This window comes from Pseudophryne corroboree, chromosome 6 (genome assembly GCF_028390025.1).
Source record: "Pseudophryne corroboree isolate aPseCor3 chromosome 6, aPseCor3.hap2, whole genome shotgun sequence".
NCBI classification, from domain to species: domain Eukaryota; kingdom Metazoa; phylum Chordata; class Amphibia; order Anura; family Myobatrachidae; genus Pseudophryne; species Pseudophryne corroboree.
In genome coordinates, this window is record NC_086449.1 from 233220168 (window position 1) to 233241546 (window position 21379).

Here is a 21379-nt window from a genome sequence, read left to right on the forward strand (position 1 = left end):
CGTCTGCCAAGGCCGATGCCCAATGTCATAGTACAGAGCATGTCAAATCCAAAACTCCAAATATCAGAAAAAAAAGGACTCCAAAACCTAAAATAAAATTGTCGGAGGAGAAGCGTAAACTTGCCAATATGCCATTTACGACACGGAGTGGCAAGGAACGGCTGAGGCCCTGGCCTATGTTCATGGCTAGTGGTTCAGCTTCACATGAGGATGGAAGCACTCAGCCTCTCGCTAGAAAAATGAAAAGACTCAAGCTGGCAAAAGCAGCACAGCAAAGAACTGTGCATTCTTCGAAATCCCAAATCCACAAGGAGAGTCCAATTGTGTCGGTTGCGATGCCTGACCTTCCCAACACTGGACGTGAAGAGCATGCGCCTTCCACCATTTGCACGCCCCCTGCAAGTGCTGGAAGGAGCACCCGCAGTCCAGTTCCTGATAGTCAGATTGAAGATGTCAGTGTTGAAGTACACCAGGATGAGGAGGATATGGGTGTTGCTGGCGCTGGGGAGGAAATTGACCAGGAGGATTCTGATGGTGAGGTGGTTTGTTTAAGTCAGGCACCCGGGGAGACACCTGTTGTCCGTGGGAGGAATATGGCCGTTGACATGCCAGGTGAAAATACCAAAAAAATCAGCTCTTCGGTGTGGAGGTATTTCACCAGAAATGCGGACAACAGGTGTCAAGCCGTGTGTTCCCTTTGTCAAGCTGTAATAAGTAGGGGTAAGGACGTTAACCACCTCGGAACATCCTCCCTTATACGTCACCTGCAGCGCATTCATAATAAGTCAGTGACAAGTTCAAAAACTTTGGGTGACAGCGGAAGCAGTCCACTGACCAGTAAATCCCTTCCTCTTGTAACCAAGCTCACGCAAACCACCCCACCAACTCCCTCAGTGTCAATTTCCTCCTTCCCCAGGAATGCCAATAGTCCTGCAGGCCATGTCACTGGCAATTCTGACGAGTCCTCTCCTGCCTGGGATTCCTCCGATGCATCCTTGCGTGTAACGCCTACTGCTGCTGGCGCTGCTGTTGTTGCCGCTGGGAGTCGATGGTCATCCCAGAGGGGAAGTCGTAAGCCCACTTGTACTACTTCCAGTAAGCAATTGACTGTTCAACAGTCCTTTGCGAGGAAGATGAAATATCACAGCAGTCATCCTACTGCAAAGCGGATAACTGAGGCCTTGGCATCCTGGGTGGTGAGAAACGTGGTTCCGGTATCCATCATTACTGCAGAGCCAACTAGAGACTTGTTGGAGGTACTGTGTCCCCGGTACCAAATACCATCTAGGTTCCATTTCTCTAGGCAGGCGATACCGAAAATGTACACAGACCTCAGAAAAAGAGTCACCAGTGTCCTAAAAAATGCAGCTGTACCCAATGTCCACTTAACCACGGACATGTGGACAAGTGGAGCAGGGCAGGGTCAGGACTATATGACTGTGACAGCCCACTGGGTAGATGTATGGACTCCCGCCGCAAGAACAGCAGCGGCGGCACCAGTAGCAGCATCTCGCAAACGCCAACTCTTTCCTAGGCAGGCTACGCTTTGTATCACCGGTTTCCAGAATACGCACACAGCTGAAAACCTCTTACGGCAACTGAGGAAGATCATCGCGGAATGGCTTACCCCAATTGGACTCTCCTGTGGATTTGTGGCATCGGACAACGCCAGCAATATTGTGTGTGCATTAAATATGGGCAAATTCCAGCACGTCCCATGTTTTGCACATACCTTGAATTTGGTGGTGCAGAATTTTTTAAAAAACGACAGGGGCGTGCAAGAGATGCTGTCGGTGGCCAGAAGAATTGCGGGACACTTTCGGCGTACAGGCACCACGTACAGAAGACTGGAGCACCACCAAAAACTACTGAACCTGCCCTGCCATCATCTGAAGCAAGAAGTGGTAACGAGGTGGAATTCAACCCTCTATATGCTTCAGAGGTTGGAGGAGCAGCAAAAGGCCATTCAAGCCTATACAATTGAGCACGATATAGTAGGTGGAATGCACCTGTCTCTAGCGCAGTGGAGAATGATTTCAACGTTGTGCAAGGTTCTGATGCCCTTTGAACTTGCCACACGTGAAGTCAGTTCAGACACTGCCAGCCTGAGTCAGGTCATTCCCCTCATCAGGCTTTTGCAGAAGAAGCTGGAGACATTGAAGGAGGAGCTAACACGGAGCGATTCCGCTAGGCATGTGGGACTTGTGGATGGAGCCCTTAATTCGCTTAACAAGGATTCACGGGTGGTCAATCTGTTGAAATCAGAGCACTACATTTTGGCCACCGTGCTCGATCCTAGATTTAAAGCCTACCTTGGATCTCTCTTTCCGGCAGACACAAGTCTGCTGGGGTTGAAAGACCTGCTGGTGACAAAATTGTCAAGTCAAGCGGAACGCGACCTGTCAACATCTCCTCCTTCACATTCTCCCGCAACTGGGGGTGCGAGGAAAAGGCTCAGAATTCCGAGCCCACCCGCTGGCGGTGATGCAGGGCAGTCTGGAGCGACTGCTGATGCTGACATCTGGTCCGGACTGAAGGACCTGACAACGATTACGGACATGTCGTCTACTGTCACTGCATATGATTCTCTCAACATTGATAGAATGGTGGAGGATTATATGAGTGACCGCATCCAAGTAGGCACGTCACACAGTCCGTACTTATACTGGCAGGAAAAAGAGGCAATTTGGAGGCCCTTGCACAAACTGGCTTTATTCTACCTAAGTTGCCCTCCCACAAGTGTGTACTCCGAAAGAGTGTTTAGTGCCGCCGCTCACCTTGTCAGCAATCGGCGTACGAGGTTACATCCAGAAAATGTGGAGAAGATGATGTTCATTAAAATGAATTATAATCAATTCCTCCGCGGAGACATTGACCAGCAGCAATTGCCTCCACAAAGTACACAGGGAGCTGAGATGGTGGATTCCAGTGGGGACGAATTGATAATCTGTGAGGAGGGGGATGTACACGGTGATATATCGGAGGGTGAAGATGAGGTGGACATCTTGCCTCTGTAGAGCCAGTTTGTGCAAGGAGAGATTAATTGCTTCTTTTTTGGGGGGGGTCCAAACCAACCCGTCATATCAGTCACAGTCGTGTGGCAGACCCTGTCACTGAAATGATGGGTTGGTTAAAGTGTGCATGTCCTGTTTTGTTTATACAACATAAGGGTGGGTGGGAGGGCCCAAGGACAATTCCATCTTGCACCTCTTTTTTCTTTTCTTTTTCTTTGCATCATGTGCTGATTGGGGAGGGTTTTTTGGAAGGGACATCCTGCGTGACACTGCAGTGCCACTCCTAAATGGGCCCGGTGTTTGTGTCGGCCACTAGGGTCGCTAATCTTACTCACACAGTCAGCTACCTCATTGCGCCTCTTTTTTTCTTTGCGTCATGTGCTGTTTGGGGAGGGTTTTTTGGAAGGGACATCCTGCGTGACACTGCAGTGCCACTCCTAGATGGGCCCGGTGTTTGTGTCGGCCACTAGGGTCGCTAATCTTACTCACACAGCTACCTCATTGCGCCTCTTTTTTTCTTTGCGTCATGTGCTGTTTGGGGAGGGTTTTTTGGAAGGGACATCCTGCGTGACACTGCAGTGCCACTCCTAGATGGGCCCGGTGTTTGTGTCGGCCACTAGGGTCGCTTATCTTACTCACACAGCGACCTCGGTGCAAATTTTAGGACTAAAAATAATATTGTGAGGTGTGAGGTATTCAGAATAGACTGAAAATGAGTGTAAATTATGGTTTTTGAGGTTAATAATACTTTGGGATCAAAATGACCCCCAAATTCTATGATTTAAGCTGTTTTTTAGTGTTTTTTGAAAAAAACACCCGAATCCAAAACACACCCGAATCCGACAGAAAAAATTCGGTGAGGTTTTGCCAAAACGCGTTCGAACCCAAAACACGGCCGCGGAACCGAACCCAAAACCAAAACACAAAACCCGAAAAATTTCAGGCGCTCATCTCTAATTATTAATGCCCTTATACACATAATGACACACATAGTGCCACCTACACATATGTTGCACATTATTAATGCATTTTTACATGACATACATAATGCTCCTTTCACACTCCTGCACAACCAACCCACTCACATGCACACAGCACTCACACTGCCACTAACACTGTGACCTCTGCCTCTGCTTGGATACAGATGTGTACTCATAAATCTTGCCTCAATGCTTACGTCGGGCACCTTTTTTTTTTATGAAAATGCATCTTATTTGCATTGCTATGTGGTCTGGATGCACAAGCAGCTTCTGCTGATTAAAATTATATGCAGCATGCCAATATACTGTGTGAGACTGTGGCTGTACCTGCATATGAAATGCTACACACAGAATATAGGCATGCTGCATATCATTTTAATCAGCAGAATCTGCTGATGCCCCTAGGCATATCAAATGCCCTAGGCAATTGCCTAGTTTGCCTATGCCTATGGCCGGCTCTGTGAATGCGCCATTTTCACTCCGGCTGTGGAGCTTGTATAGTGAAGCTATGTCTGTGCTGTGTCCATCCAGAGGTGCTGCTGTGTTGTCCATCAAGATGCTGGGGCTGCTGTGTTCCTCCAGGGGTGCTGTTTTGTCCATCCAGGGGTGCTGCTGTGCTGTCCTTCATGAGGTGGGACTGCTGTATCTGACCAGGGGTGCTCTGTTTGTTCAGAAAGGCTGTGTTGTCCATCCAGGGGTGCTGCTGTGTTGTCCATCAAGGGGCTGCAGCTGTGGTGTCCGACCAGGGGTGCTTTGTCCGTTCATCCATGGGCTCTGCCCTGGTGTAAAAAAAATAAAAGAAAGAAATGGAGCAGATACCATCACAAATATTGTCAGGATTTGGGTAAAAACAATTTCACACCCAAGAGGTGGCTTTTTCAGTCTTATGCCCAAGCATCACAATAGCTTTCTTTTTATCACAGGGGAGTACTGCAGCCATTGGTTTGGACTTTACAAACAACATCATCAACATCCTTATTTTCATTGTCAGATAGTAGTACAGACATATCCCCCCTCATCCTGTTTCACTTCTACACAAGCATCCTCAATTTATATTATGTCTCCATCACCATTTTTACTTGTACTGCTCCCCACATATGCAGAAGAGACAGAAATGATGGAAGGAGGTGAAAGAGGCTTCTCTATGAGGACAGTGTGAGAAATATAAGACTCACACATAGCTAATGTGGGCACCCCTAGATGCTCATCAGAGGTGTGTGATTGCTCTGAACAGACAGTTTGTTTTACTGACTTAGTGGTTTTTATTTATTTTTACACCTCTCGAAGACTCTGAGTGAAAAGTCTTGAGAGGCAGAAGAAGATGTCTCACTGACACTTGCAGAACCACCACTCAAAAATAAAGGCTAGAACCTGAGTCTTTCCTTGCTGTAGCATGTGGTGAATAGCATGTAGCCAATGTTATGTTTCTCTGCACTAACCTTTCCCTTTATTATAGGTCTTTATTCTTTACTACTGTAAAATATTGTTTTTTTTATTTCAGATTTCCTGACTTAAGAACTCTATGCAGTTTAATACAGGGCTTCACAACTTGTTCTAAAATCTGAGAGCCATGATGATACTGGAGGAGCCAGACCACCCCCCAACAAACCCCACAAAAACTAGATCACTCCCCCTTCCCCTGCAGCAACATTACTGAGTAGCTTCCCCCTGCCCTCCAGGCAAACCAATCTCCACAGCCACACAACTAAGGGGGTACCCCCAAGCAAACCAGTTCTCAAAGCCACTCTGCTGTGCAGCTATGCCCCCACCCATGCAAACAAACAATTCCAGCCTCATGAATGAACAGCATGAGCAGCTAACCCGCTTGTCAACCAACCCCCACAGTCACACAACTAAGGGGGTACCCCCAGGCAAACCACCGCTCATCAGCCACCCTCTGGGCAAACAATTCCCTCCCTGTGGCCACATCACTACCCCCTCTGAAGCCACAGTCCCCGGCCATGCATAGACCCTCTTATTGGAGAGCACTATGCATCCAGACAGGCACAGCAGTTAGCACAGGATGGGATGGATAGACCCATATGCGTGAAATGACTGCCAGTGCCACTATACAGGGATGCCCACAAATTTCTGCTGTGGCTGAAGAGGATCAGCATCCTCCCTCCCTGCTAAATCTTGTAGCCTGGCAGCAAAACCTAGGGGCCCTGGCGACCTAGACCCTGTGATTTGTCGAGTCCTGGTTTGTTTTATTTACGTGAACCATTTTTTTCAAAATTCACCAGTCACTGCGGAAACACAGTACTTATATGTTATGGATACGCAGTGCAGTATGGCCTGCTTTGTCATAGTACTTGTATGTTACAGATACACAGTGTGGCTCAAATGAAAAACTGATTTTTTTTCCTGCTTTTTTACATTTCTTTTAACTCTTATTGAAAATGTGTTTGCAAATGACACTGCAGAGTCACACCACTTATGTGAACGCAGTGGGGTACAGCACAAAAGAAAAGAAAAAACATTTTTTTTTCACTTTTTTAACTTTAACGTTTCTAAATGATTTAAACTTTTTTGTTATTGGACACCCACTGCTCTCTCCCCACAACTAATAAAATCAGACCCCAGATCAGTAACCCACATCCCCCTATTAATAAAATCAGGGCCCAGATCAGAAACTCACTTCCCCTTCTCCCCCAATAAATAAAATCAGATACCATATTGGATACCCAAATGCTACCCCTACAATGAATAAAAGCAGACCCCAAATCTGACAATCGCCCTGCCCACACAAATATATAAAAATCAGACCCTAAAAGAAAACAAAAAATCATAAGTTACCCCTCCTGCAGTCCCGCACCTTCTCTCTATATGCTTCCATACAGTGAATAGCTGTCAACACTCAGATTGGATGATAGCTCCAGCCATCCACCCAATCAGCACAAGTTGGTGGTTGGTGGTTGCATAATGGATATGGGCAAGGAGGCTAGGCCAAATGTTGACTCCATTCTAGAGTAGGTTTCATTGAAGATAACAGGATACAGGTGATAGAAGATAAACAGCAGTCAATATGATATGGTATCAAGCTCTCTTGGGCCAAGTACTGTACAGCCAATCAGCACTGTGATATAACAATAATACAGTTACAGGGTTGGGCATATGCAGACCCTTTTATGGAGCCAAGTAAACAACATGCACCTGCAGTGTAATCAGACTAACCTTTAACCACTTGCATGGAGTGGTCACATTGTCATAGGCAAATGCAAGGGGGTTTCCAGTTGCCAGGAAACCCCCCTTCCTCACAGCCTGGCCAGGAGACACTATATGGAGCATATTTGGTGAAATGGAGCTGCTGCTCATGGCCAGAAGAAGCAGATTTTCCTATCAAATCTGCTGTGTGTGTGTCTGTTGTTCAATCATTGCAGCAGAGAGAGAATCTGGTAAGTGGCTTACCGTGATCATTGGGCCTGCATATGTCTGAGGTACTGTATTACATAAGCTGCACCTTTTTGGGGGGCAGACTACAGCTAATTACTGTACATGCTAATTATGCAACCTTTGTGGGCTGGCAACAATCACTCTAAAATATAACATTTGGACACCCCCCCCCCCCCCATCTAGAGATCCTGCGTTTGCCCCTGACCATTTGTGACCACACAAAACTGTGAATTATCTGACCTGGTCTGAAAAAATGTGACTAGTCATAAACATATAGTGACCGGCTGCCGGAAGATAATCTTCCAGCAGTCACCAATCGCAGGACCTTCCACCCGGTGACAGCAAAGAGGAGCAGCCACCTGGAAAATGTAAATTAACCCACCCCACCTCCTCCCCCTCAACCACCTGTGTGCTGGTTTTTAAAATAGAGTGGAACTCTACGTAATGTTTCCCCTGTATTTTTTGAACCAGGGCCCTCTCAGAGCCTGGGGCTGGTTATGCTTTGGATGGTGGGTGGGGGGTTTGTCATGTCATTTTTTTAAATAATTTTTAACTATTTCCTAACCTTACCAGATAAAAGCATGCACAGATCTCGCTGATCTGTGCAAGCTTCTGTGAAACTGGCCTATCTGAACGTGGTCTAATTTTTAGACGAGTTTTGGTAACGTTTGGCTGCGAGTTTACTATTACATTAGCCAAGTTGTATGTTTTCCATAGGAAAACATCTGGATGCGAGTTTGTCCATTGCAAGTTTTGGTAAAAAGGCAGATTTTGCATGTTCCTGGCTGCACAGTATTACCTGTGCGAGTCCTAAAAAAATGCGAGTTTAGCACTAAACTCGCACTTTCCTAGACCTTGCACTTTAGGACTTGCTACGTGATTCCAAAAAAGAAGAAAAAAATGGACATGAGTATATCTATTATTGCGCAGGTCTGATAGGGGAAATTTAAAATAAATTGAGTAGAACTGATATCTGGCTTTTGCTAATAAACACAGGGATGCTTCTCGTGTACACAAAACAAGCAATTATTTAAAAAAACATACTGTATCATGATAAACAAATCTACAAAAAATAATTGTGCGCTCCCATGGTGGCTGCTAATCCACTAGAGCGATTAACAGAGAGCAAAATCGCCATTCCACAGAGCAAACGTACCTTTGGATTAGCCATCATGTATGTTGATATGAACTGAGACACATCGTATTATGGAGCAAGATGCCTGCAGTTATGAAGGAGCATCACTTTACATAGGTTAAGGGAAGGAGGTGCATGCAGTGAAGGCATTCCCAGTTAAATACATAGCAGCGTCTCTTATACTGAAGATAAGGGATGAGGGGCCACACACCTTTTGTTTTTTATTATCTCGGTGGAAAGCTCCAGCACCAGTGATGTGTATTTTATCTGACAATTTGTAATCCAGCTAATATCTGTGGGTTGATTTCATTGTGGCCATATACATCAATGCCCGCTAGTAAGTGTGCACATATGCCATACTGGTAACCCCGAGAACACTGATTATTGTACGCAGCTCTATGGAAGTGTAAATAAGTCAGAGATTTAGTGCCATAATTGGGGTGATACAGTGGGGTATATTTACTAAGGTCCCGATTTTGACCGAGATGCCGTTTTTTCTTCAAAGTGTCATCTCGGTAATTTACTAAGCAAAAATCACGTCAGTGATGAGGGCATTCGTAATATTTTGGAAGTCCTAGGAAAAAATCACGAATCAATACACCATCGGTCAAATACGCCTGCAATTTGGTAGAAATCGGGAATTTACTAAAAAGTGCAAAACACAAACACTGCCGACAATGGGGGTCATTCCGAGTTGTTCGCTCGCAAGTGAATTTTAGCAGATTTGCTCATGCTAAGCCGCCGCCTACTGGGAGTGAATCTTAGCATCTTAAAATTGCGAACGATGTATTCGCAATATTGCGATTACACACCTCGTAGCAGTTTCTGAGTAGCTTCAGACTTACTCGGCATCTGCGATCATTTCACTGCTTGTCGTTCCTGGTTTGACGTCACAAACACACCCAGCGTTCGCCCAAACACTCCCCCGTTTCTCCAGCCACTCCTGCGTTTTTTCCGGAAACGGTAGCGTTTTTTCCCACACGCCCATAAAACGGCCTGTTTCCGCCCAGTAACACCCATTTCCTGTCAATCACATTACGATCGCCAGAACGATGAAAATGCCGTGAGTAAAATTCCTAAGTGCATAGCAAATTTACTTGGCGCAGTCGCAGTGCGGACATTGCGCATGCGCATTAAGCGGAAAATCGTTGCGATGCGATTTTTACCGAGCGAACAACTCGGAATGACCCCCCATAGCCAAACACTGCCGTGCTAAAATACAAATCGTGAAAAAGTGCTAAACAAAACCAAACCTGCTTTTTTATCCCGTGTTTGTATAGGCATGCACGGATCCATGAGATCCGTGCATGTTTTTCAGTGGGAAGGGGGGGGAAATGTTATAAATTTTCAAAAAAAAATTGCGTGGGGTCCCCCCTCCTAAACCAAACCAGCCTCGGGCTCTTTAAGCCGATCCTGGTTGCAGAAATATGGGGAAAAAATGGACAGGGGTTCCCCCAGATTTAAACAACCAGCATCGGGCTCTGCGCCTGGTCCTGGTTCCAAAAATACGGTGGACAAAAAGTGTAGGGGTCCCCCGTATTTTTGAAACCAGCACCGGGCTCCACTAGCTGGACAGATAATGCCACAGCCGGGGGTCACTTTTATACAGTGCCTTGCGGCCGTGGCATCAAATATCCAACTAGTCACCCCTGGCCGGGGTACCCTGGGGGAGTGGGGACCCCTTCAATCAAGGGGTCCCCACCTCAGCCACCCAAGGGCCAGGGGTGAAGCCCGAGGCTGTCCCCCCCATCCAATGGGCTGCGGATGGGGGGCTGATAGCCTTTGTGAAAAGTGTTTGATATTATTTTTAGTAGCAGTACTACTAGGCCCAGCAAGCCTCCCCCGCAAGCTGGTACTTGGAGAACCACAAGTACCAGCATGCGGCGGAAAAACGGGCCCGCTGGTACCTGTAGTACTGCTACTAAAAAAAATACCCCAATAAAGTCAACACACACACACCTTGAAAGTATAACTTTAATACATCCATCCACACCTCCATATACACATACTTACCTTATGTTCCCACGCAGGTCGGTCCTCTTCTCCAGTAGAATCCATGGTGTACCTGTAGAAAAATTATACTCACATAATCCAGTGTTTTCGGCTCCTCAATAAATCCTTTTGTAATCCACGTACTTGAAAAAATAAAAAAACGGATACCCGACCACGAACTGAAAGGGGACCCATGTTTTCACATGGGACCCCTTTCCCCGAATGCCAGAAACCCACTCTGACTGATGTCTAAGTGGTTTTCTTCAGCCAATCAGGGAGCGCCACGTTGTGGCACCCTCCTGATCGGCTGTGTGCTCCTGTACTGTCTGACAGGCGGCACACGGCAGTGTTACAATGTAGCGCCTATGCGCTCCATTGTAACCAATGGTGGGAAAAATTTCAGGTCAGCGGTTGACCGAAAGTGACCTCACCGCTGACCTGAAAGTTCCCACCATTGGTTACAATGGAGCGCATAGGCGCTACATTGTAACACTGCCGTGTGCCGCCTCTCAGACAGTACAGGAGCACACAGCCGATCAGGAGGGTGCCACAACGTGGCGCTCCCTGATTGGCTGAAGAAACCCACTTAGACATCAGTCAGAGTGGGTTTCTGGCATTCGGGGAAAGGGGTCCCATGTGAAAACATGGGTCCCCTTTCAGTTCGTGGTCGGGTATCCGTTTTTTTATTTTTTCAAGTACGTGGATTACAAAAGGATTTACAGAGGAGCCGAAAACACTGGATTATGTGAGTATAATTTTTTCTACAGGTACACCATGGATTCTACTGGAGAAGAGGACCGACCTGCGTGGGAACATAAGGTAAGTATGTGTATATGGAGGTGTGGATGGATGTATTAAAGTTATACTTTCAAGGTGTATGTGTGTTGTCTTTATTGGGGTATTTTTTTAGTAGTAGTACTACAGGTACCAGCGGGCCCGTTTTTCCGCCGCATGCTGGTACTTGTGGTTCTCCAAGTACCAGCTTGCGGGGGAGGCTTGCTGGGCCTTGTAGTACTGCTACTAAAAACAATATCAAACACTTTTCACAAAGGCTATCAGCCCCCCATCCGCAGCCCATTGGATGGGGGGGACAGCCTCGGGCTTCACCCCTGGCCCTTGGGTGGCTGGGGGGGGGATCCCTTGATTGAAGGGGTCCCCACTCCCCCAGGGTACCCCGGCCAGGGGTGACTAGTTGGATATTTGATGCCACGGCCGCAAGGCACTGTATAAAAGTGACCCCCGGCTGTGGCATTATCTGTCCAGCTAGTGGAGCCCGGTGCTGGTTTCAAAAATACGGGGGACCCCTACACCTTTTTGTCCCCCGTATTTTTGGAACCAGGACCAGGCGCAGAGCCCGATGCTGGTTGCTTAAATATGGGGGAACCCCTGTCCATTTTTTCCCCATATTTCTGCAACCAGGATCGGCTCAAAGAGCCCGAGGCTGGTTTGCCTTAGGAGGGGGGACCCCACGCAATTTTTTTTTTACATTTAAACTTTTTTTTTTTTTTTACAAGTTGCACAATGAAGCCCAGCACGGATCTCTCAGATCCGGCCGAGATTCATTGTATTAAAGTCGGCAGTGTTTTACAAGTCACTCACGTAAAACACTGCCAAAAAAAACGAATGACATCGACATCGGAAAACCCGAAAATGCAGAATACGGCAGCTTAGTAAATTAGTCGTAATCAATTCAAAAAGTTGCATATTTACACTTTCGATGTCATTCGTGATTGAACTTTGACCTCAAACGGGAAAATACGATTCTTAGTAAATTTACCCCAGTGTGTTGTTGTGGGATTTTCCATGCAGCTGCAAAAGCACATCCAGGGCATCACTGTAATCTATTACTTTCCCTCACTGCACCAGTACTAAACTGATTTTCAGTACTGTAACAAAGCTCCAGAGTGCCCTATGTCAGCCCTGCCCCCAAAATGCATGATGTCACAGCGTTGCACAGAGGAGGCGAGGCCGTCAGCACTGGGAAATGCAGCACTACTGAAGCACCCTGAGAATGCCATGAGCAGCTATACAGAATACAGGGTGCCTGCCTGGAGTGTCCAAAGGACACTCTGGGTGGCACTGCCGCAGCAATACTGGGTGCAGGGTGCAAATGCAGAAGCAAGGGCCGTGCATGGCCAGATTAAGGGGGGGGGGTGCAGGGCATACTGTACCACGGGCCCCACTTTGTCAAGGGGCCCCCCAGCCAGAGCACATTGACATCACTAGCTCTCCCTCTTGTGCAGCAGCAGAACCAGGCTGCCAGAATGTGAGCAGGACAGTATGCATTGCAAGCAAAGACACAGGAGTGTCGATGTATATCGATGGAGCTTCCTGACCAGAGGAGAGATAGAGATCTGTAAGTGACCCAGGGATTCCAGCTTCTCCTCCTCCCGCCTGGGTGTCAGGGTCCTGTGTAACCTGTTATCTAATGAGAGCGTACACGTCTAGAGAGAGACACAGAGCATCCTCCTGAGTCCTGTCCCAGTGTGTTAGTAGTACAGATGCTGCTGCTATTGCATTTTTACAAGATAAGTTAAAGATTTTACTTTTCTATGTGTATTTTAAGGTTGTATAAGTTGTCTTTGCTCCATTACAGGAAAAACATTATAAAATAGTTGTCTCTCTATTAGGTGGAGTTATGAACAGTCCCCAGGCCTTATTAAACTATTAGTTTAAATCTAATATACACCATTGGTTTATATTTAATATACACAATCTATACCTCCCAACATGACCAATTCCCAGAGGGACAAAATGCTCTCTACCTGGACTTCCCTCTTAATTTATGATTGTAATAATTTTAGTTGAAATACCTTTTTTTTTATCAATGAAATAGTTCAACACCTGCGATGCCAATCATATATTAAAAGGGAAGTACAGGTAGAGAGCATTTTGTCCCTCCAAGAATGGGTCATATTGAGAGGTATGCACAATCCCCCTCCACCAGGGCCCCTCTGTATTAAGTCCCCCCCCCCCAAGGCTTAATCCGGCCCTGGGGCCGTGGGGCAGCGATGGTGTAAAAATTAACAGAAACCATGGCAGCCTGTAAGAGAAATTATATATTGTATCACTCTTGATACGTATCAACTGGAATTTCTAGTCAATAAGTAGATACATTTTATTAGAATGTATGATTATTTTTTGCTAGCAGGCAATTACAGTAAATTGCAAAATATTCTACTATCTGTAGTGGGATATTAATTACAATGTTGTGTGTGGTCTTAAATCACACATCAACATTGTAAACTGAGCACCATAGTCAGTACAAGCCATGCGATTTCAGCAACCTGAAATCTTACTGTCTTTGATACATTATTTTTCCTTTATTCATTCCGTACTTCTAGGCACTGCAATCTGATATAAAGCAGAACATAATTTATAACACAGAAAATAAAATCACAAAGAATACCAGCCATGCTGCATTAAAGTGCTTATTAAAATTTGATGCACCAATTTAACACTTATTAGCTAGCGAGATGCCCTTTACCCAGACAGAGCACGTATTTGAGCACCAATATGGCCTTAAGTGGCTCAGATTTTATTTTATGATTCCAATTAGTGGCATGCAAAAACACAACAGAATATCAGCTGTATCAAGGTAATGTCCATACAATGAAACCACTAGATATTTCAGCCAACAAGTAAAATCTTAATTGGTTTCCTTGGTTAGGTGATCTATGATAAGCAAGGGTGCCAGCCTCAGCAATGTTTTATATTGTGCAGAAAGTGGTCTCATTTTATTCTGTGAAACATGGTTATCTCTTAGACCAGTATTATCGATAGAGAGGTTTTTTTGGGATGGGGGCCAGACTGAAATGGCGCTGTAGCACAGAAAATATATAATCACGTATATTGTCATACCTTTAGGGTAAATACTTCATCATCCTTATAACAGCATGCACACTGAGAAATCACTTACAGTAAATCACCTAGGACACTCATGTACATCAGCATCTAATCATATATACATTCCAGTAAGAAAAAGGAACATCAGGAGTGTCACAGAATGAATATAATTTGCATAATTTGCATCATGTCTGATTTGTGTTTATTTGTGAAGCACATTTGCATCTCATTTAAGTGTTTTGGGTTTTTTAGTGTGCTCTTTTAATGTCAGTAATTTTCAAAAAAAAGTGTTACTTTTCTCTTTCTGGCATTTTATATCATTGTGCCATAATAAAAATGGTTGTAATCCATGAAAATATCATGCTTTAAACTAATAGTGAAGTAAACAGACCTTTTAAGGCCCTTGTTTAAAATATCTCCCTATTCACAAAACAGCAGAATGTGTGATATACTGTATGCAGGTCATTGCTTTTTTGCTTTTCAGATAATATCAGGTGTTCATAGTCATGTATGCTGTGGGGCTCAACAGGAATCCCAGCAGGTAATGGACTGTCACCTGGTTCTTCTCTGGCCAAAGGGACAATTGTCTGAAACCCAAATACTATATGTTCTAGTCCCCCACGGAAGATTTGTCCAAATTCTGGGAGAAATTTGTCCTAAGTCTTGAAGAAGAGGAGGGCCTAAAGGCCCTTGTCTTCTTTATGGGCTTATGATTCAGGAATGCAGGGGTTATTGCAGGGGCATTTTAAGAGAAGAGGGGGCCCGTGAGTAGACTCCAGGTGGGCCCCCTTCTCTCACTGCGCAGTAGGCTCCGACATTATGCCATGGTCCGGAGACTAATTACCAAATGTGCATGCATGGTGACCATTTTTTAGTGATTTTTGCTGCGAGTTCTGCGGCTGCAGCTCCCATCGTGGGACTCCGGAAATTTAAGTATAAAAACAGCATGCGTGCAATGTGTTCGGTGTGGGCCCCCTAGACTCAGGAGCCCATGTGCACCACACACGTTGCACCCTTGATAGAAATGCCAATGGGCTAATGGAAACTTTTATAGCTTTGGCAAAGGAGTGCTTAAAAGCCTTGTCCTCCTCTGGGTCAATATGGTTCCTAGGGATTGGAAATTATGGTAACCCTACATTTTTTGCTATGTCACTAATAAGTGATGAATGGGACATGCTTACCCAACTCCTGTGCATATTGGGATGATTGGGATTCTTGGACAAAGCAATCAAATGAGAACAGTATAAGTAGGTATGGTGGGAAATATGTACTTCATACACTGAGAATGTTACCCTCTGCCTCTATGTTACTAAACTGAACAAATAACTACAGTGGGTGAAAATATCCTTGACAGACTTCACTAGCTGTATGTCTCCCCTCCCCAATTGCTCTTTTCAAGTAATAGACCCTGTATAGGGGGGTACTCACGGAGCGATATTCTAAGCAATCTGACTAGATTGCTTAGAATTTGAGCATTATCGCTTTGTGTGTACCCCCTACAGCGATAGCGATGCGCAGCTCCGCGCATCGCTATCGCTGGTGCTAGATTGGCCTGCATGCACGCCAATCTAGCGGGTCGCTCACTTCACCCGCTGGGTGAAGTGAGCAGCCCCCTCGTCTCCCCCCGCGCGCTCAGCACAGATCGCGCTGTGCTGAGCGGCAGGAGAGATGTGTGCTGAGCGTTTTGCTCAGCACACTTCTCTCCCGCATCGGCCCGACTATATGGGCCTTATGACAAACAAACAGGAAACTCTAAAGGCCCATATAGACGGGCTGATGCGGGAGAGATGTGTGCTGAGCGAACCGCTCAGCACACATCTCTCCCGCCGCTCAGCACAGCGCAATCTGATTGCTCAGCACAGCGTGATAGATTGCTAGTAAGATTGCTTAGAATATCGCTCCGTGAGTACCCCCCTTAACAAACTGAGATAATAAGAGTAAATAAATTGCACCTCAAATCAATTTAAAAGAGATTTGGAAATATTGAACCTGCTGCAGGAACTAAAATCTTCTCTTCTAATTACAGGCAACTGTACCTACTGAGATTGTGTAGTACTAAGTGAGTCACTAATTACAGACTCTGGTCTCAGCCTTGGACGATGGATGAAGTAGAACAGCATCTGACTAAAGCCAAGTTTTCCTGTGTATGCAGGCGGAAGAGTAAATATTTTCATTCTGGAGCTAATCTACAAACAGTGCTGTGCGAGGGGTAAATCTGTTTTCTGCAACATCTTATAAAAAAAATCCTGACATGTCAAAATAGAGGAGCCAAGAGCAGAATCCACCACATCAGAATGAGGCGCTGCACCCCCAAATCTGGGCCGTACAGAGGTGCTTCCATTTCACTTCAGGTATTTTAAACACAAAATATATAGCGTGCCACGTGGCCCACCAGCTAAAACACTTGCCCACCCCTGGGTTTGTTAATATTCGTATTTCTTCCTTTTTCTGCACGCTGGGGCTCATTCAGAGTTGGGGGGGGGGGGAACTTTTTACATATACATATTATCATCATCATCATCATTATCATAATCATCATCATTTTACATACAGAGTAAATACTGGCTGCTTTGGCACGTAACCCACAAATACTGGACAGATTTATTTCAAACTTGCTAATCCTCCTAAATCCTGCTGGAGACTCCTATTTTAGTAAAGAGTCTCACACTGCCCCGCAAAGTTCATTTAATACACAGGAATCCCCATTGCCCCATCGTAAATCTGGACTGTGCATGCACGTTTGTGTATAGTTACACCACCCTTTGATACACCCAGTTACCGCATTGCTAATCCTCCTTCGGCGAGACTTGTGAACAGGAAGCAGCCACGCACCAAGGATCGCAGAACAGATACGGCACAGATACTGTAAGCATGGAGCATCTGACAAGCCAAGTGCACTCGGCCTGCAGACGCACAGCTGTTATATCCGGAGGGCACAGGTATCCAAAAGTAGACCATTTCATCACCACCGGAACTGCACAAGGGGCATTACATACGCCAAGCAGCAGCACAGCACCCACCGTTGGAAGCATCTTAGTTTCACTTCGACAAAGAGTACACCCGTGGATTCAGGGGGATATTTAATAAACACAATTATATTTAAAAAAAAATCAGGAAAATGTGATATTTAATGTGAGATAAATATCTTGTCTCCAGTGGCAGTTGCAGCGCAATCCAAAATTTATGTAGGGGAGCCACACCAACTGCCAGTGAGTTCCTGACAGCAATGTTTGACAGTGTAAGGTGAGACAGTTGGTGCAGTACCCCTATATGACTTTTGAAATGCGTTGCAACTGCCACTGGAGTAGAGATATTTATCTCACATTAAATATCAAATTTTCCTGATTTTTTTAGATAATTATGTTTATTAAATATCCCCAGCAGTTTGTACCAGGCATAATATTGATCTGGGGCAAGATTTTACCTGAGTTGTGGGACGCCGCTCACTGGACTCTGACATACCGGCATTGTAATTATGTTTGCATTGGTTTACCCCTTGTGAAATTGATTCTGCTTTGACACACAATTGTACTCGTCCTTATTATGAATTGTTTGCCACAAGACTCTAATTTTATTTAATTTATGTTATTGATTTTAGTAAAACAATCCCCTCTTACATCTGTGAATAGTGGTGGTAAGAGATGATGCCTAAGAGGGCAAAAATGCAGTTAATGGTAAAGAGGCCATTTACAGTATAACCCACCCAAATTGCATATACCAGTCTACCTAATTAAACTGTAAGCTCTGTGGAACAAGAATTTGTCTGAACTTCTTGTCCCTGGTTTTCTTTTGTCTGCTGTAAAGACACACCTCTGAGTGGCAATAGATATGCCCATAGGTGGAGCTAGACATACCCTTTGTTGTAGCATGACATGACCTCATAACGGCATACCATGGCACATTCTACTGCATTCTACTATAATCTCCCTAAAACTAGTTTTCAAGAGTTGGCAAGTATGCTTTAAGGCTTGTACAGAACATTTTTAGGTGCATCTTCAATGTCATAAAAACATCAATCCATAAACAAAAATGAAATGGAGTCATCAAACTAAACTGAGCCTTTTCAGCAGTGACTTCCCAACTTGCAATGAGTTTGAAACAGCCCTCTGCCCCTCGCTGCAAACCATCCTCTCCAGGATCTGACATGTTTACAGGATGGAATTTATTTTCAAGTATTATCCACAACACCTCTCTGTCTTTTTCTAAAACATAGGACCGCTTCGAGTTCATATTTTCGAGTTCAACCTCCATTGGTTTTAGTGTTTGACCCTCCATGGCTCTTCCCATTCCCTGGCTGCCACCATCACCTGCGGATTACTACACCACATCCTAGGTTCCAACCTTAAGAAACTCCACACATCTTTAATTAATATTGATGGGTCCATAATTGAGGCTTTTTGTTTCCTGTATACCATCCACAATTTTATTTGTTATTGTATCTAATTTCCTCTGATAACTGGATGTTCTATTTCATTAATTTTTCCTGTACGATATTTCTGTACTAATTGTACTGCCTGATAAAGTCTGAAAAAAAAATTAAATGTGTACAGTAATATAGAACCAATGTCCGTTCCCTCTCATCATTAGTTTAAGAAATAAATAAGGTTCTGCCAAGCAATAGTCTTGCAAAAAATAATAGTAACAGAGGGATACAAGCAAGAGGGGTATTGCCACACCACATAGTGAATACTTGCACTCTCAGTAGAAGCACACCAGCGTTCATTGGTTTATTCCGGCGCGGCTCCCTTTTCCTGGCAAGCCCATGCCTCAGACAGGTTGGGTTCAAAATTCCAGCAGTCAGAATGCTGGCGGTTGGAATATCTACTGCCGGGTTCCTGACCGGATTCCCCCCAGACATGCCAGTACCCAGTACTTTGTACCCACCTATCAACCCTCACAAATTCCCTAGTTTGCAGTTAAAAATCTGTTAAGTGCTGTTTTAAACATATTCACTATACGAAATCTGTGTATCAATTAATATATAGTCTCCTGCCTGTTTATTTTGTACACATTTACTGAAATCAGCACAAATGACTGCACACACAAAGAATTACTGTACTATATCATTATAAACACATTTGTGTCTTGATAAGCAGCTGATCCTATCAGATTTGCCCCCCGGTGTTGTAGTTGTTTGATTTGGAACAGGACAAATCTCTGTGCTCTTTCATTGAGACTTTCTTGGAGAGGGCTCAGTTTCAGGGAATATGTACTGTAATATTTGATGCTGATCTAAGTACTGCTCCTTTGTGTATAGTAATGAGTGAGTACTTGGGCAGGTAGATTGATTAGTAGTGATGGTTTAAATAGAACAGACAGAATAAGCTGTTAAGGCCTCTTTTGTATTCTCATACTGTGCTTTATTTCCAAGTATTATAAAAACAGGTGAAATGTCTCATTACTACTGATTTCTGAAAGGTCTTCCTTTATTGACCTTGAAATGATGGCAGGCTGATTACATCTAATTCACATTTTCACCAATGATTATGCAATTACACGCAGGTCATCAGAAAATAAACTCTATGTTAAAAGCAGCTGCGGTGACAGTGAGATCTGAATATGGAAAATTGCATTGCATAACAGCATCTACATTGAGATAAATAGACTGCTGACTACACCAGTGAGTTTAGTGTAGTATTCTAAATAAATCATGGTTGTGTTCATATACTATGTTAGAGAGTTACAGGTTCATATTTGAAGACTTTAACAGGCTTGGATGGGTTTATATGAATATTTCCGATTATGTTTCTAATGAAAATGGGTTTATTATTTCCTCATTTCTCATTATTCATACTGTATATCTGATTATGTGTTCCTGAGTGCAAATCTTGTATGATGCTAGCCAGATTATTAGTATTCTAGGCTCACTGAGTTTCATTCTCAACACTTTTATTTGCTATGTGATGTCACCAGGCCCGGTTATATAATTTGCTACATTTGATTTAGGCTTAGAGGAAGCGAAGGCTGCAAAATGACTTTTTATCTAATTTGTACATCAAGCTTTTTCTCAGCAAACAAAAATGAACTGTATGACATATACTGTACTCTGAAAAGTTGCAAGGAAGATCGGAGGGCACAGTGGACAGTTTGGATACATTTATAATTCTTTGGTTAAGGAAAGTAGGGATGGCCTTCCAGGTAGGGCTGTTCCTAGACAATTTGGCTCCCAGTGCGAACATTAAAAATGGTGCCCCCCCATCCCCATAGACATAACAAAAAGGACACAAAAAAGAAGCGTGGCCTCACTGCAATAGGTGTGGCCTAGCTTCAAAGGGCGTGGCCTTACAGGAAAAGACTACCTTACCCCCTATACAGTAATGCCCGTGACACCTTATTATGCCTCACACAGTAATTCCCAAACACCATTATTCCCCGGACAGTAATGCCCCTGACACCATATTATGCCCCACACAGTAATGCCCCTGACACCATATTATGCCCTAAATAGTAATGCCCCTTGCACGATATTATGTCTCACACAGTAATTCCCCTGACACCTAATTATGCCTCACACAGTAACTCCCCAACACCATATTATGCCCCACACAGTATGCCCCTGACTTCATATCATGCCTCACACATTAATGCCCCTGACACCATATTATGCCCCACACATAATCCATCATGACCTGATCTGTGATCACTTGTTTGGTGATGTATGCATTGCTCTGTTGTGCTGTTGCTCTGCTGTGACCCCTGATGAAGATCAAAGAGATCAAAAACGTTTGGGATTTAGCAAGTATTAAATAAAGTGACTATGCATTTGAAATCTGGTGAGTGCTCCTTCACTCTTCTCTATATTTGGACACCCCTATTTGGGACTCCTTGGATGACACCCCAGTGCGTCGCTCCCAGCATTTTGAAATTATCACATATGGCACAACAACTATGGGGGTCATTTCGAGTTGATTGCTTGCTAGCAACTTTTTACAGTGCTGCAATTAGGTCAAAACTCGGCAAAACTGCGCATGCGTATGCATCGCAATGCGCAGGCGCATCGTACAGGTACAAAGCGGATC